This window comes from Microtus ochrogaster, unplaced genomic scaffold (assembly GCF_000317375.1).
Source record: "Microtus ochrogaster isolate Prairie Vole_2 unplaced genomic scaffold, MicOch1.0 UNK51, whole genome shotgun sequence".
NCBI classification, from domain to species: Eukaryota; Metazoa; Chordata; class Mammalia; order Rodentia; family Cricetidae; genus Microtus; species Microtus ochrogaster.
Window position 1 is genome coordinate 897,709 of NW_004949149.1, and position 17,910 is coordinate 915,618.

Below are 17,910 nucleotides of genomic sequence, written 5' to 3' on the forward strand. Positions count from 1 at the left end.
AAAAAAAAAAAAAAAAAAAAAAAAAAAAGAAAGTCCCAGTTAAGCAGGCAAGGTTCACGTGGAAAATGCCTGAGCAACAGCAGCCACAGTTGTGCACACGTGGCTTTCATGGAGCTCAAAGCAGAGCAAGAACACGCTCCTTCTGACAAGTTCCTTCAACATACTAGTCAGATCTGGGTTACTCTGATTCTGTGGTTTACAACCTTATTTACAGAGAGCTCTGCTTCTCTTCTCCCTCTTCATTCTTTAAATTATTTTCTGCTTTGCGATTCTCTGCCCCCACGGAATAAGGGTAGGGGTTTGATCTTTGCAGTGTATTTTATCAAAACCACATCTAAGTGATGTTTTATATGATAGATAACATTGAGTACTGACAGCTAAGGCTGTTGATAAGAAATCAACTTCCACAACAAGGTTATTACAATTATCTAATTTTAATTATCTAATTTAATGGGGTGGAGACATGAACTATTCAAAGTCATTTATGCCTGTTTAACATGGGGGTCATTAAAACACAAAGAACAAAATACACAGAAATACATTTGCTGCACACATGGTTTGTGTAAAACAATAGGAACACAATAGTCTAGTGAAGAAGTGGGGGAGAAAAGCTCAGAGAAGCAGCAATAATACAAATTAGAGCTCATTAAATGCATGCGAATGCAAACTCTCCCATCGATGTGATGCAAATGCAAATTAGAAACCTGCTCTGGAAACAGGTTTCACAATAAATACATAAATGCACACGTGTGTACTTCATGATGAGCAATTCTGCTAGTAAACAGAGCTAGTTGACTTGTATTCGTATATTCATGAATATATTTATGCAAATGTGCAGAAAACACTATTGGTTATAGCTAGCAAATGGAACTTTTCACAGTAGAATTCACCAATACCAGTAATTCAGAAGCATAACCAAAGAGGAATGAGAATGGGTAGCAAAGATGCACATTAATAGGTAGAAAAGGGAAAGCAAAGGAAAGGGAAGGAAGGAAGGTAGGAAGGAAAGAAGGAAGAAAGATTACCTGTTATCTGACTCGTTTTAGTATAAATTGTAAAAATCTACTATTTTCTCTGTGTCTAATCAAGGAGCATTGACCTCTGAGATGCTTATGTAAACCCGGGTTTTGGAAAGCAGATTGAAATGAGTATTGTTTCTGTAGTTTGGAAATCCAGATGCTCAGTCTAATGGTCGAAACTTTACCGTTCATTGATCACTTCTGATTTTGTTTGTGTATGAGCACTTCCACCACAGCGGGATGATCCTAAGAAGGTTGAGCCGAAGACTGGGAATGTACTTAGATTCTAGGGGCTTTGTTCTCTTTCCAGGCTCTCTAGTAGAAGATCAAAGACTCCTCCATCAACGTAACTTCATATCGCTCTTGATGTCAGGTTAAAAAATTTATTGCCATGTGGCTTCAATGAAGGCTGTTTAGAAGGGAACAGATGAATCTGCTAAGGCCACAGGGGACAGAGATTTGCTGGTGGTGGGGTGGTCAGGGATCTGCTTTCAGTGTCCTGATGATGAAGTAGTATCCTAGGAACTCCACCTTTCACTTCCTTCATCACACATTTCCTAAACAGAAATCATGTTATTCACTAACTAGATCCAGGACCTCTAACAGCAAATGTTTCCATAATGTCAGAAGGAAAATTTGTTTATAACTAACTCTTTTCCTATGAAAGTTTCATTTCATGTGGTTTCTTGTTATCTGCTGTGTAAATGGAATTTTACCAAATAGTCTACATTAGAGGGGTAAGGGTTCATGAACTCTGACACTTTTAAGTCTAGTGCTTTGTTACCAAAGGCAGCAATAAGACATGGTGACTGGACCTTGTAACTTTTCATCTTAAATATAGGGTACACACAAGATTTTCTTGCTTTTCAAAAATTGACAATTTTTGTGAGATGTGTACATGTCTGTTTTCAGGATGTATTTCAAATAGATGCTAATAAAATATGAACATCTTATTCTCTCAAGGCGCATTCCCTTTCCCCGATGCTTGAAGATTTACTGAGCATTCTGTATTAAATACATACATAATGTTGCTTTCGACTTACTCCTGTTTGTATCCTTCCTCTGCTTCTGCTGCAGAATGAACTAGGCCAGGCCACTAGAATCTGACTGTGTGGCATCCTTCTATTGCATCTCCTGACTGTTTTATGTGTTGTTGTCTGTATGTTGCCTCCACATCCTAGGGCCGGGATTTCAGGCATGCTCCAGTCCACACATATTTTCTGAAGCTGTTAAAATTTAAGTAATCTTATGACACGTCAATAAGACCAGCAGGTATCACAGAACAGGAAACCTTCTCAGATGCTGTTAATTCTCTCCTGATGCACAACAGACTCCAGTCCATGTCAAGTCCTCCACCACCAAAGCTTCATCCCTAAGGTCCCCAAGCAGTGATCCAAAGACTCCCTTGGTGCCATACACCTCCTCCTAATGAATTTAGAATAAGTGCTGAGCCTCTTCCTTTCTAGCATCAAGTTGGCTTTAATATCCTAAGAACAGTAATTGCCATCAGTCTTTATTCTATTTGATGCTGGGGAAAAATCTAAGTTTCTACCTAAAAATTCCTGGGCATCTTCAGTGACCAGTTCTGAGTGCCATAGCTCCAATCTAACTGCTGCTGTTCATCATGGCAGGCAAATCTCAGTGCTCAGTAGCTAGTGGAATACTTTATAAGAGAACATATTGGAATATATTCCCATTGCCACCGATTCATATGTAGGGTCACACTTCTCCATAAGACACTGGGGCAGTTTGAATCATGTATTAATATTCTTTAGGACCCTCGTTACATCTTATACTGAAACCCCACTCACTTTATTTCTCATCCAAATTGTGATAGCCAAATGCCAAATATGTTTTTTTAGAATGTACTCAATTCTGATATTTCACAAAAAAATGACTTGATGATATGATGTCAAGAAATTATTTTTAATATTTAAACATTCCTAACAAAGGAAAAATAATAGTCAAAGATAAAGCCAAGAGAAATTAAATGTTCTGATTTTGCTTCTTTTGGTTTCTGGTTCTGTTCCATCCATGCACAGGGTCCTTCAAAGCTTCAGTGCGTGTGTGAGGCACCTCTCCTCCGTGGCTAAATGAGGAACATACATGCTAGCTGGCAATTATTTTTCTGGGTTCCTGTCCTAGTTTCTTTTCCTGGTCTTGTGATAAAATGTCCTGATAAAAGCCACTTAAAGGAGAAATGGTTTGTTTGAATCTCAGTTCCAGGTCACAGCCCATCCCTGCCAAAAAGTCAAAAGAGAACATCCACAGTCAGGAAGAGAGTGATGGAGTAACCCATGCCAATGAACTTTCTTCTTCTAGGTATCTAAGCACCCAAGCCTGGGAAACGGTGCTGCCCACAGTGGGCAGATCCTCTTACATCAGCAAATGTAGTCACTTGTAGGTCTCAGGGTCCCTTCTCCTGGGCCATTCTTGACTTTGTCTGGTTGATACTTGACACTAATGTTTACTCTTCCATTTCCTGTGTCCTGTTGATACTTGACACTAACGTTCATTCTTCCTTTCCTCATTTCTTTGCACTTTAGTGTTTTTCAGCTTTTCATGGTCAGAGTAAACATTTTCTTAATCTTCATTGTTCTCTGAAGCAGCGGGCGGAGCTCTGGGCTGTTGTCTCTCTGCGGACTGCAGCTCACAACAGGCTCAGACACTAGCCTTTGTTTCTGCAATTGCTCCCGCTTTCTGCTCTCTATAACAGACACTGCTTGTTGCATCTGAACAGCAAATCTTTCTAAAACTGCTTTCTAACCGTTTTGTAATTTCTTTCATAGAAAAGCTTTCAAAATGAGAGATAGAAAAGCACTTCTCCGCTTACCAAAGCCTCTCATGTGTATGCCTTGTTTACTAAACTCCTAAACTTGGATAGCTCTTCACAGGTATTTTGTCACTAAATCAACATTCAGTTTTAGCCCAGCAGGCGTCATCACTATCCTTCTTGAGCTTCCAGTTGTTTCCTCAAAATGACACATTGCTCTTTAGTCACAATTCTGAAAATGTCTTGAGTGTGTCCCCTTAGGGCAGTGATGTTCTACAATCCTGATTTCTATAAAACAAACAAACTGCGCATCTTGATTTGGAATGTGTGCCCATTTCTTAGGTATAAATATCTTCACCATGACAGGTTGTAAGCTTCTACTGAGATTTGACCAAGTGCTTTTGACCAGTGCTGTAGCCCTCATTAGCTGGATAGAGTATAACAGCAGAATAGCATGACCGACAAAGCCAGCTTCCCTATCTACGACTATAGACCACAAGGAACAGAATCCATGGTCCCTAAAATCTGTCCATTTAGTGACAGCAGAATGTGATAACTACTCTCTTCTAAAATTATAATTCCCAAATGCTTGTGTTTCTGTCTGACTTTACCAGATAACCAGAGGCTCCCAGTTGTCTGGGAAGTGCTTGGCAAGGCTTTTTCAGTTGTCCTTTGGTCCATGATCACTATAGGTTTTCTAGAGACTCTAACTGGCTTCTTCCTTTTAATTTATTGAAAAAGCTTATTTTTGCTATTTCTTGAAAGACAAGTTTTCAGACTATGCTGAGATTCATTCTCAGACAATGCTCAACCCAAAACTCTTTTGAGAGCTTCTTTGCCAGATACTCTGCCTGACTCTTTATGAATTGCAAAGCAAGTTGTTAGGACAAGCCAGTTGATGACATATGACTGGTGGCATTTATCTCTTGTCTAGAAAACTCGTCCAGTTTAAAGAGCTAAAACCTGAGAAGACTATTTGAACGTCACGCAATGCTTATATGCTTTCCCCCTCATAATGATGTTTTTGTTTCCCTATATAGGCTGTGCTGCTAGTTTAATTTTCAGTAGGTAATTTCCCCAGGATATTTCATAGACAGTCACCAGAATTCTTACACAAGCAATCAACTTTTTCTATTTTGATTTAAAAGGACTTCTTCATTAACACCCACATATTGTTGTATCCGTTTTCCCTCTAATATTTAACTGATTGCTCCTCATCATTAAAAGGGTGTAGAGGTGAATGTTATGGGCCATAATATCACTGTATCGTGTCTCACACAGGTATCTGTTCTAGTTCCTTCTGTGCACTAGAGCACACGAGGTAAAGCAGATGACCCTTTCTGGGAAAGCTTTAAATATGTGTAAGGAGTGGATATCCACCTTTCTAGACTTTCCAGTGATAACCATGTGCCTATCAGCTTATGTTTAAGGGAATGGAATCCACTGACCTAGATGTAGTTTTGACTGAAATGTGACTTAATGGTTTAGGTTAGATGTGGCCTCCTCCCTAAAGCCGAGAAAGTCAAATCTGTTGGGAGATTTTTGAGACATGTATTACACACATACTGGTTTCACTGTATCTGCATTCCCCACATGATTTTGATATGCAATGATTTTAAAAACACCAAACCACTATATAAATCTTCACATGGTCATGTATTCATGCCAATAATTCCCTTAAACATACAAAAATACAGTAAACAGTTGAAAAAATAATTGATATTTTCTTTGAACAAAATGTAACATCACAAACCACCATGTCATAAATAATTTAATTCAAAAAGGAAATGAGGAGAGCAGTCCTTGTGGGTGTCTAAGGGTCTTTCACTGAGCTAGTGAACTGTCAGCAGTTGAGGGTGATGAAGCAGTGTTCACAGAGAAGATGTGGAAAGTTACAAAACAGGACGAACTCCATGCAGAGACCCGACGAAGACCCGAAAGGGGAGCTGCTGAGCACCCCAGATGAGCTTCTGTGGAGCAGGCTATCTTTAGCTACACAGTTATGGAAATGGTACCCTTGGGAAGAGCGACTTTTCTTCTGGCTCCTGATTTCTGTTTCCAGGACGAGCTAATTGCTTGGAGTTAGCATCTTCTGATTGTCCTCTGTCTTCATGGATCTCACATGCAGCTTCATGAGAGTCCTCTGTGCCCTTCTCTATGGAGATATCCAGCACTGGTATAGACATGTGCATGCTGCCTGCCATGGACCAGCTGAGCATCAGAAACACATTGTGACGGGAGATGAACAGCTGCCTGTCAGAGATCCTTACGATTCTTCTAGAGTAAGAAATAAACAGGCTCCCAGCCTCATGCTCACCAACCCCTAACAGAACTTTTGGAAATAGCCGTTTAAAAGTTGCTCACCCTGGCCCACTCCTCACCTCTCTGTTGGCTGCACATACACAGGGTGACTAAGGGAACTTGTGGTGATATGGAATGCTCTCTGTCACTCTGAGTTTCCGAAGGATTCCAGTAAGCAAATTTCCTCCCCACCTTCTATTTCCCTTTAAAAGCAAAAGTAGTTTTATGAGTAAAGAGCTTAAGTGATTAAAATTTCATAGTTAGCTGTCACCCCAAAAATGATACTATCCCAGTTAGAAGATCAGTGGATGGGGCAGGTTTCAGCTAGAGGATACGTGTGTTAGTCTCACTGATTAACACAAGGTTTCTTTAGTTTTTATCGGAAAGCACACAACAGAAGCATCTGCTGGATTTCAACCACAGAAGAGAACCCACACCTGAACTTAGGATTCCAACTCCACTTGACATTTCTGTTTATTGGTGGAAAGAAAATCACTGACTTAAATGAAATGACATTGAGCAATAGTTTACGGGTTTGCATGGGTTTATATTTCACATGATCCATGACTTAAGAGTTCTAATCTTTATTAGTAAACAAGCTATCCAAGTTTATCTTTGGGCCAGTTAGCAGGTTCAGGGGGTAAGGGTACTTGCCACAAAATCTCAGTGACCCAAGTTTGACCCCTGAGACCCACAGAAGAAGAGAACGGACTCTGGAAGTCATGCTCTGACTTCCATATGTTAACTGTGCACATGTGCCACACACATATGAATCTGCGTGTGTACACACACAAACACACACATACACACACACACTAAATATAATAAAAATTGAAGTAAAAGTGGGCCGTTAGGTTATTGGTTTATGTGGCTGGTCCTGGAGAGCCAACCCATGATTTCAAGCATGCTATCTGAGTACTAACTGAACAGCTCAGCCTTCTATGTTGTGGCAAAAGCGACTTTGACTTTGTAGGTCATAAAATTGAGCAGAAATACATACCTGTACTGAGAACCAATATCACTAAGTAACTATTTTTTTTCTTAGGGCTTTTAATTTCACATGATTCATGACTTAGGAGTGCCAATCTTTATTAGAAAACAAGTTATTAATGTTTAAGTGTCTTTGGGCCAGTGGGAAGGTTCAGGGGGTAAAGACGCTCTAGGTTTTGCTCTTAAATCTGGCTAACTGTTTCAAGAAAAAATAAAAATAGAGGAGGTTTCCTTTGCCAGGTTCAAATCTTTGTGTGTTGTATTGGATTCCAAATTTCCTTTCAAGTTACAACCCAGGGAAGGCAGAAGCTTTATTTACTTCTCATGGATCAAAGAAACGATGAGCTGAGCGCTGAAGAGACGGGAGACTGTGATTGGGTATGGCCGGTTTCATCTTTGCTTTGGAGGAACAGGTTGCCCAGGAAATGAAGGACTGGCACAGAAACATGTATCCAAGGGCCTTCTGAGCATGAAAGCCAAGCTGGGATCTTAAGAACCGATATAAGAGTCTCAGCTGGGGACGAATAGAATAGTCACAAATGGCAAAAGAACATTTCAGAAATCTGTTTTGGGTCAGTATTGAAAATAGCTGATTTTTGGCAGTGTGGAATGCTTTCTGCATCCCACCCAAGCAAGCACCCTTTCACTAAACTACAGTCCCTGGCTGGAGAGGAACAGGTTCTTACTGACTCTAAGGAAATAATAGGCCACTGCCACAATCTAACAATATTTGATAATAGCTGAAGTGTTTGAAAGAATGCTTCTTCACCTAATAAGATTAAATGTTTAATTTAGCTTAAATAGCTCTTTTTCTTTTTACCTTTTATCGGAAATAGCTTTTCTTCCTCACATAATATATCATGATTGAATTTCTCCTCCCTCTACTCCTTCCGGTTTCTTTCCTACCTCCCCTTCCATCCCAAGCCACTCTCTTACATCTCTCTCTAGAAAACAAACAGACTTTTCTAAGGGATACTAATAAACTAAAATATAATGAGATAAAACAAAAGCAAACACATCAGAATTGGATAAAACAAGCAAACAGAAGGAAATGAGCCTAAGAGAAGGCACAAGAACCAGAGATCTATTGTAATTCACACACTGAGGAATTCGATAAGAACGCTAAACTAGAAGCCACAGTCCATTTACGCAGAACACCTACCTGGTGCAGACTTGCGCAGGCCCTCTGAGTTCATATGACTTTGATCTTGTTGATTTTGAGGTCCTGCTTTCTTGGTGGCCTCCATCCCTCTGGCTCTCACACTCTCTCTACCTCCTCTTCCACGGGGTTCACTGATTCTTGAGGGGAGGGGTTTGATGAAGATGTCCCTTTTAGGGTCGAGTGTTCTGAACTTTCTTACTCTCTCCATGTTTATTTGTGGGTCACTGAAGGAGGGAACTTCTCTGATGTTGGCTGGGCAAGACATTGATCTGTGAGTATAGCAGAATCTCATTAAATCATTTTATTGATTTTTTTTTGTTTTTATCTTGTTCATTTGTTTATAGAATGGCAACATTTGCTTTTTTTCCCTAGGTCCCTGATCTATCTAGTCTCGGGTTCTTAGTCACCCAAGCAGTATTAAATGTGGGTTCCATCTTGTGGAGTGGGCCTTAAGTCAAATCAGATATTGTTTGGTTACTCCCAGAAGCTATGCGTCATCTTCTAGGCAGACAGCATTGTTAATCAAAGCATTTATAAAAAGTTGGTATTTATGGTTTGTTTTTTTTTTTTTTGTAGCATGCAGAGTACCTTTCTGTAACAAAGATGCTAGGACATAGAGATGAAGGTATCATTTCAACTTCTCCATGTTCAACGAGTTATGTGGAGTTGTTTTTAGCAATGTGGCTTTGCTGTTAGTTTATGCAGAATAACCTATAATCTTGGTGATAGCCCAGATTGTTTGGAGATTCCAAATGGGGACCCTTTGGCCAAAACCTCAATTAGATATAACTGTATCTGGTATAAGAAGTTTCATTTAGTGACAAGAGATGGCAAGTTGGGGCTCTATCTTCCCCATTATTTGACAATTTTATTTAGATCATTTGTATATATGTATATGTTTTAGGAAGTCTCTACTGTGTTTGGTGTCCATACTACCCCTCAAATGTCCCTGTCTCTCCCCATATGCCTTCTCTAACTCTCTTTCCATTTCCCCTCCCCATTTGATCCTCCCACATTCAACCCTCTCCCCCTCAACACATCCATCCATAGCTACTCTATTTCCTAAGATCTATCTCCCCCACCTCCTGTCCCTTGCTCTATACCTAACCACTGCGATTCTGTAGATTGTAGCTTGGTTATTATTGACTTAAGCAGCTAATATTTACATATAAATGAACGCTTACCAAATTTTTCCTTCTGGGTCTGAATTGCCTCATTCTAGTTTTTTTTTTTCTAGTTTCATTCATTTAAGTGTGTATTTTTTTAAATGACTGAAGTAATACTCCATTTGGTACCACATTTGCTCTATCCATTCTTCTGTTGATGGAGAGCTGGATTGTTTCCAGTTTCTACCTCTTATTAATAGAACAGCAACGGACATATTTGATCAAGTGTGTTTGGGGTAAGATGAAGTGTCCCTTGGGTGTATGCCCGAGAGTGATATAACTAGATCTTGAAGTAGATCAGTTTCCATCTTTCTGGGGAACTGCCACAGGGATTTCCATAGTGACAGTACAGGTTTGCTCTCCTAATAGCAATAGCTGATTGTCCCCCTTGCTTTGTGTCCTCGCCAGCATGAGCTGTCACGTGTTTTTGTTGATCATTGCCATTCTGACAGGTGTAAGAGGGAATCTCAGAGTTGTTCTGCTTTGCCTTTCCCTGATGACTAAAGATGTTGAATATTTCTTTTAGTGCTTCTCAGTCATTTTGAGTTTCCTCTTTTGAGAGTTCTCTGTTCAGGCGCACATCCCATTTTTGATTCCATTGTTTTCTTGATATCTAGCTTATTGGGTTCTTTATGTGTGTTGGGTATTAGCCCTCTGTTAAAGGTAGAGTTGATGAAAACTCTTTTCCTGTTCTGTAGGCTGCCACTTTTGTCCAATGATGGTGCCCTTTCCACAAATGAGTTTTTAACAAATTGATTAAAAAGAGAGCCCCCAACAAATAAAATAATCAGCATCTTTGTCCCTCTCAACTCACCAGAAAAATTCCTAATCCATTTTCAGTTCGGCACCCAGAGAAAAGCTTTGTAACAGACAGACACTGAGGCATGAAGTGTCTGATTTGCTTCTGGGACAACAGTTCAGTGAATCCTCTTTCACTGGGGATGACAGTCTGATCAGGGCACTGGATAAAGGTGACTCAAATGACAGATGAGGGACCAGACACAACAACATATGGTGATCTTGAAAGGTCTTGCCTAGCGAGTGAACCTGAGCTGTTCATGTTTCAAATGACGCTACAAGTTACCGATAAACATATTTTTCTTTCAATAAGTGATCCATGTTTTCAAGGAATATGAGAATGTTTGAACATTAAAAGTAAAAAAAAAAATTATCACTTTTCATCTGAATATCCATGTGTTTTAGTCTAGCCACAAACATCTGATCTATTCTGTACTTTAAAAAAGTATTTATTCCTTTGAAGAGCTTCAGAAAGGTGAAATTATCCAACAGAGATGGTTGTAGTGCCAAGAGCTTGATGCATTGGTGGTACACGTGAAAATGTTTTTGAAATTGGAAGAAAACAACTTTAGATTAAAAATTTAAATTATTACATAATATATCCTTATATGACTGTTCGTGTGTGTGTGTGTGTGTGTGTGTGTGTGTGTGTGTGTGTGTGTGTAAGAAGGATGTAATAAAGAAAGAATTGTCTAGGTTCCACTGAGAGGTTTATGCCTGGAGGTCTCCCTCCTAGGATCCTAGGATCTCTGTATCCAAACAGACATGATACACTTTGGCTGCTTCTGGCCCATGAGCTTTTGCCTAAACACCAAACATAATACCTGAGGGTTGAGCCTCTGCTTCATTGCTTCCTAGACTTGGCAAAGGTGTCACTTCCCAGAATAGACAGCCAGATGGCTTCTGTGAAGCATATGCTTCTGAGCTGGCTCTGTGTCCTGTGACATCACAGGCCCAGGCCACATGCCTGCACTCAGATTGCAAGGAAGAATCAGCAATGGGTTTCTGACATTTGCCTGGCTGTGCGTGAGCAGGGGAACCTTTCCAGACAGAAGAACCATTCTCCTCACAGGTTCTGTACTAAAGAGTAACCATACTGGTCTATCTCCCACAAGCCCAGGGATTATCTAAATTATGGTATGGATGGATTAGCTTCTTGCTTAATAACTAACAAAAGTGCTACAGTTGAGGTTGCAAAATCTTACTGTATGATAGGTCCCATTTAAACCACTGGGATTTTCTAGTTCTACTATTCATAAAGAAATAACATTTGAAGATCGCCATATATTAATTTCTCATAGCTAAGAGAACCTACTAATGTATTAATGAGGACAGAGGAGTGAGGATGGGTATCTGAAGTCTCACTTGCTCTAGAATAGCATTCTCAGAATGGAGAAAGACAACTTTGAATATTATGTGGACTTAGCATTGCACTGTGAGCCTCTGAGAAGTTTTTTTTTTAATATTTATTTATTTGTTATGTATACAATATCCTGTCTGTGTGTATGCCTGCAGGCCAGAAGAGGGCACCAGACCCCATTACAGATGGTTGTGAGCCACCATGTGGTTGCTGGGAATTGAACTCAGGAGCTTTGAAAGAGCAGGTAATGCTCTTAACCTCTGAGCCATCTCTCCAGCCCCGCCTCTGAGAAGTTTTGACTCTTCTTGAGTCTGTGTGTAATGGTGATAATAGTCAACCAAGTTAATATAACACACATTTTCCAGTATTCTTTATTGTTATTTTTTAGGCACATTCTAGTTATTCCTATTTAATACATACTGTAGAAATTCTCTGTTCTTCCTTTCCTTATTCTCTCTCTCTTCCCTTTCTCTCTCTCTCTCTCTCTCTCTCTCTCTCTCTCTCTCTCTCTCTCTCCCCCCCCTCCCACTTTTATTTGTTTTGTGATGGACTCACATTCACATTCTATAGGTCTAGCCAGCCCTCAACCCACCCTGTAGCTCTAGGTGATATCAGTACTGCTGGTCTTTCCTCAGCCTTCTTTTGAATGCAAGATGGAGGTGTGAGCTGATGCCACACCTGGCTTATGTTCCCCTTATGTTTGAGGTTACTTCCCTAGAATAGAATCCTATAATTAAAACTGCTTAAAACTACCACATTGAAAGTGTGGACATGTGTTTACTGAGAAGCCATTTTCTGGGAAGCCAGTACCACACTTTTTATTGGATTATCATGAAGAAACAATTTTGTAATTTCATGTGATTGCTCAGCATACTTATTCCTAAGACCATGCTGATGCTTGACAATCAGTTACCTAAAAGCGTGTTTGATAGATGTTAAGATACAATGTACTTGACAGGGGCATCTTCTCCTAACTATGTGGTGTTTGAATGCTGCTTGATGTTCTAGTACAGGGCCAAGAACTATGTTTGGGGATGCCGGAAAAATAGGATTTAAAGTAATCCCTGAAAAGCTTCAAATGTGAACATTTTTTCTTCTTGCCAATATGTTAGATCAACTATTTCTGGTCGTTGCTTTACTAGTTATTTTCCTGGGTACTAATAATGTCAAATACTCTTCCATTTGTTCCTCAAAGAGCTGTTTTTAATTGTAAATTATCCTTTGGCTACTTATCTACTTAGTGTTAAAAGTTTATTTAAAATACATTTTATTGCAGCAGAGCTATTGCAAATAGCATCTAATTTTATTTTGATATTTAAGCTAGAGGAGTTTTTCTCTAGTATAACGTGCCAGACATTTTCTTTGTATAATCATAAAGATTTCAAAAGCATACTTGGTTTCTCTAAAATTGTATGCAAATAAACTACACTTAATTTTATTTTTATTTTGCATTTCCTTGTGTTCACCTCAATAATATACCTAAAGCTATCATCTGATGTGGGAGTGTCATATATCAATCTGTTGATTTCATTGGCTAAGCAATAAAGAAACTGTTTGGCCCTCATAGGTTAAAACATATGTGGGTGGAGTAAACAGAACAGAATGCTGGGAGGAAGAGGAAGTGAGGTCAGACTCCACAGCTCTCCTCTTGGGGGCAGACACCTCAGAGAGACGCCATAGCTCAGCTCTCGGGGGCACACGCGATGAAGCTCCGACCCATGATGGACGTAGGCTAGAATCTCCTGGTAAACGCACCCTGCGGTGCTACAAAGATTATTAGAAATGGGCTAGTCCAGGTTCGAGCGTTAGCTGAGAAGAGGCTAGATATAGTGGGCAAGCAGTGTTTAAATGAATACAATTTGTGTGTTGTTATTTCGGGGCATAAGCTAGCCAGGTGGCCGGGGTGCTGGGGACGCAGCCCCGCCGCTCCTATTACAATAATCATCTATACCTAATAGAATATATTTGATTTAATTCTGAAACTTAGGCAGGCAACGACTAGAAAATTTTCTTCTGCTGTATTTGTAGTTCATGTTTTAATGTATGCTGAATTTAAGTTTTCTCTCTATCTACTTCCATGGGGTTTTGTGTCACTTTAAATTAAATTATACTAAAGAAGATATCAATGAATTTGGCCCCCTCCAAAATCAATGGGAGAATGAAGTAACGGTGTTGCCATTTTAATAAGTAGCATGGTATCACCTAGTGCCTGTCGGGGGCTACACAATGTTAAATGAAAGAATGTATAAGGTAATATATTTGGGAAGAGCCCCATATTGTGCCATTAATACCTGCATCCCTTTCAGAGTCATTTCCGTACTGTGTTAAGTGTTGGGTTACAAAAACATTTTATCATTAGTGCAAATGCATCTCTTTAATATCCATATTCAAAATTTACTTTATGATCCACAGCTTCAATGAACTCCAGAAAAAATTAACAGGCTGTAAAATTACTCCCACTGGAATTTTTACTTGAATTGCATAAAAACTAGAAATTAATTTGTGCAACAAGTGATATTTTCATTGCAAATACTTTCTTGCTCATGCGTGCATTTTCGCTCCTTAGCTCTTCTTACAGCTTTCTCTAATTTTATTTACACTGCTCTTCATAAGTATTTCATTAATTTTGTTGTTACAGCTGTAATGATTCAAGTTATTGTTGCTGCTACGGGAAGTTACATTCGTATATTTTTAATGCTTTACTTTCTATTTATTACTATTACACAGAAAAGTTTGTGTTGCAAATTTACCTTACAACCTGGGAATATGCTTGAGTTATTTTATCAATTTTAACAATTTTTTGTAGTATTGTATGGTTGAATTAAGAGCATTTTGAGCTGGACCTTAGTGACAGCTAAATTGTCCTTTGGTCTTAAAGTGGGTGGTGGGAATAGGCTGCAGAGTAAGAATTTGGAAAGTTGCTTTTGGAGACAGAATTGTTTATTTTAGAAGAGGGTGATGAAAATAACATTTAATAACTACATATAGATGTCATATGAAGCAGATACAGAACTGCCAGTACCTGTAGGAAAGAGAGGTTTTATTTTGGGGTGGTCACTGGAAGACCTCTGTACTTAAGATCCCCTGAGTCACCTAGCATGCTCTCTCCTGGGCTGTTGATCGCTTCTCAACTCAACCCTTCTCACCTTCTGGTGTTAGTGTACCCTAAAACCTTTTACTGGGAAGGGAGGCTCTTGCTCAGATTCGCCCAGGATGTCTCAGGTCAACATAAAGCATTTGAAACCCAAGTGTCTTCTATGGCGCAGCATGACAAAGGCAGCAATCCTAAACAGAGCTCCCACTAAGTTGATCCACATAACTCTACTGTAGAATGGGAGGCTGGGTGTGATGAACAGCCAGTCAGGACCATGGAGAGAATGGATACAGAGACCAAAGAATGCACCGGCTTCTATAATGGAAGAAAGATCCCAGATGGAATCATTTCAGCCAATTTGAACGTGCCACATCCTAACCATAAATGATAATGTTCAATCCAGCCTAAGGCCCAGAAGTCACTTATAATAGAATTTTGTTGTTTGTTTTAAAGAAAACTTTCATGTTCTAATTAATGGAAATTTCCCATTTGGTAGTTTATTTAGAAGGTAATGATAAGTGTTAAATGAGATTTACTGTGTGCACTAACTCCACTGGGGTGTTTATTTAAGGGGTCTATGGCCTGCAGGAGATTAGAGCAAATGATGATGGGAACTGCATGTGCTGAATAGCACCACAATGGGAACAAATTGAGCCTGAAAGATCCAGGCTCATATAACACAGCTAATCTTTCTGCATTCTAGAATTTTGTCCTTTGGACTTGCACAAGTGTCCTGTTTATTTAAGTGCATTTAATCATCACTGTGTGAGGATCTCCCCTTGTGTATGTTTTTCTTGTATTTAAAAAGATCATTTAAGGACTTGTTGGGACACTATATATCACATGAGAATGTGTTTACTTCTGAATCATCATTTTTTTTTATTTTCGAGACAGTGTTTCTCCATAGCTTGAATCATCATATTTTATTTGTATAAATAGACTCATCACAATTTTAAATGTAATGATATTCAGGACAGGGCTCGGCCATATGCAATATGTACAAGGGGGCACAGTGTTAATTTCAGGGTGGACTTGAAATTATGGATAACTTATGGTTTGTTCAAGTTAGGATGAAGCTACCATCATAGACACATAACGATCATTAGGCCAAAGTATCTTTTGCAGCAGCTTCTAGCTGAATAAACGCTTAGCAAGCCAAGCATATGACATTTCTCTGTGACTGGTGCACTGCTTTTTGTTCTGCATCTACTTAGTGACCCATTGGTTGGCTATATTCTCTCCAGTTGTAACTTTTAAATAATTTCTCACTGTGAAAATTTCTAGCACTTACTTTCATAACATTGTTGAATCCATCACACTCAAATGAGATCTCTTAAGATGCTTTTGGGTTGCATCCAGCTAGGTTCTCTCAAGTTCTGTGTCCCAAATATGTGGTGTCTTAAGCAATAGAGATTCACTTTCAAGTTCTGGGAAACAACCAAGTGCAACAGTACTGACTTTATACACATACACTTATACAAACACGTAAATATATTATGTCATTTGATGTAAGGGCAAAACAATACTATTCTTATGACTTTTATGTGTATAACTTAGAATAACTACAGAAACCAGACAACTGAAAAGCAACTACAATATGAGGGGAGAAGTTATAGAGGGGGGAAAATGTGGACACAGATACTATGGATGGGGGACAAGGAAAATGGGCAGAGGATTTCAAATGTGAGGAGGAGACAATACTATAAGAGGAGAGATGACACTAAGAATAAATGACACTAAGGTCTGAAAAAGCAGACACTGTTATCAGACTGTTTCAAAAATTCAGAGGTCATCACCCAGCAGTCAACTAGAGGCTGGTCCTGAGACAGGCTTTCTTGGAATATGTTGGGTTTGGGTAATGCAGCGCTACTGAGTTGACCTCATGTTGACACTTGGCTATGAGTAATGAAAGTTAATGTATGTAATTTAGAGCAGCGTCTGGCAAAGAAGGGAGCTAGGCACACGCGAATAAGAAATAAGGGGCAATTCTTCTAGTGAACTTTCTGAAGTATATTAATTTGACTAGAAGTAAACAGTGTTCTATGTACAGTGTGTTAATAAGTCCCCTATATTTGTAATACTATTCATTGGAAGTATATCAAATGATGTATTTGAAATATTTGTGGGTATTTTATTAAGTTATTTTTTGTATGTACATAAAACAAAATTCTAAAAGTTTGTTCCTTTGTACTTTACAGAGCCATAAAACCAGAGAAACAATGAACGCAGACTTAAGCTGTTGAGGAACACAACATATATCAGGTAGAGGAGTCATTCTCCATCCATTCGTTACACTGATAACTATGCAAGCATATTACTTCCTTCTTAACAAACTATTTTATAGTTCTGCTATTTGATGACCTAGATAAGTGTGAGTGAATATTGAAAGGTAGTTGAGCAGACTCTGAAGATAAATTAATTGCTTTCCTTATATTAAATTATATTGGGGGCTTCAGGTATACTGGATATATACAGAAATGCAAAAAATAACAAAATATTACCCATTAGGAAGTGACTTCTGAAAGGCTTTACACGATTAAACAGCACAGACATGTCCATTCTTGCCTTCCCAGGACTTGAAGTTCAGTAAGGAAAACTTGACTTAAAAAAACATCCATACTTAAGGAAAGTTTATGATAAATGCTATTTAGACAAAAATGCAGAGTTCAATATGGCAAAACATTGAGAAAGAATGGAAGAGTCTACTGAGTTTACATAAATACTATATATTTTCCTGTATGTCCTTTCAATTAAGACCTGAAGAGTGAGAATAAAGATACCCAGGCTGATTGAGGAACACTGAATAAACATTGAAGAAGGAGGAAGAAGAGGAGGAGGAAGAGGAAGAGGAGGAAAAGGAAGGGGAGAAGGAGAGGAAGAAAGGAAGGAAGGGAAGGAAGAAGGAAAAGGAAGGAAAAGACTAAGAAAGAAAGTAGAAAAATGGAATGGGTATTGTGATATCAGCAGGGTCACAGGGTAGAGACAGACAGTGGACGGTGTGACATCAGCAGGGTCACAGGGTGAAGACTGACAGTGGACAGTGTGACATCAGCAAGGTCACAGGGTGGAGACAGACAGTGGACAGTGTGACATCAGCAAGGTCACATGTGGAGATAGACAATGGGTAGTGTGACATCATCAGGGTCACAGGTGGAGACAGACAATGGGTAGTGTGACATCATCAGGGTCACAGGTGGAGACAGACAATGGGTAGTGCGACATCAGCAGGGTCACACGGGTGGAGACA

At 39.2% G+C, this 17,910-nt stretch overlaps 1 protein-coding gene across 6 annotated transcripts in view; it reads left to right on the plus strand.

The window, feature by feature from the left end:
- The window catches only part of Inpp4b (inositol polyphosphate-4-phosphatase type II B), a 762,195-nt gene that overhangs the window by 357,306 nt on the left and 386,979 nt on the right, over window positions 1–17,910 (plus strand). For 5 of the 6 annotated variants that reach the window (XM_026777265.1, XM_026777268.1, XM_013354610.2 and 2 more), the window contains one exon: window positions 16,862–16,925. The exons of the other annotated variant lie outside the window; for it this stretch is intronic. The gene's annotated coding sequence lies outside the window, so the exon portion shown is untranslated. The remainder of the gene's footprint in view (window positions 1–16,861; window positions 16,926–17,910) is intronic. 6 annotated transcript variants of the gene reach the window in all.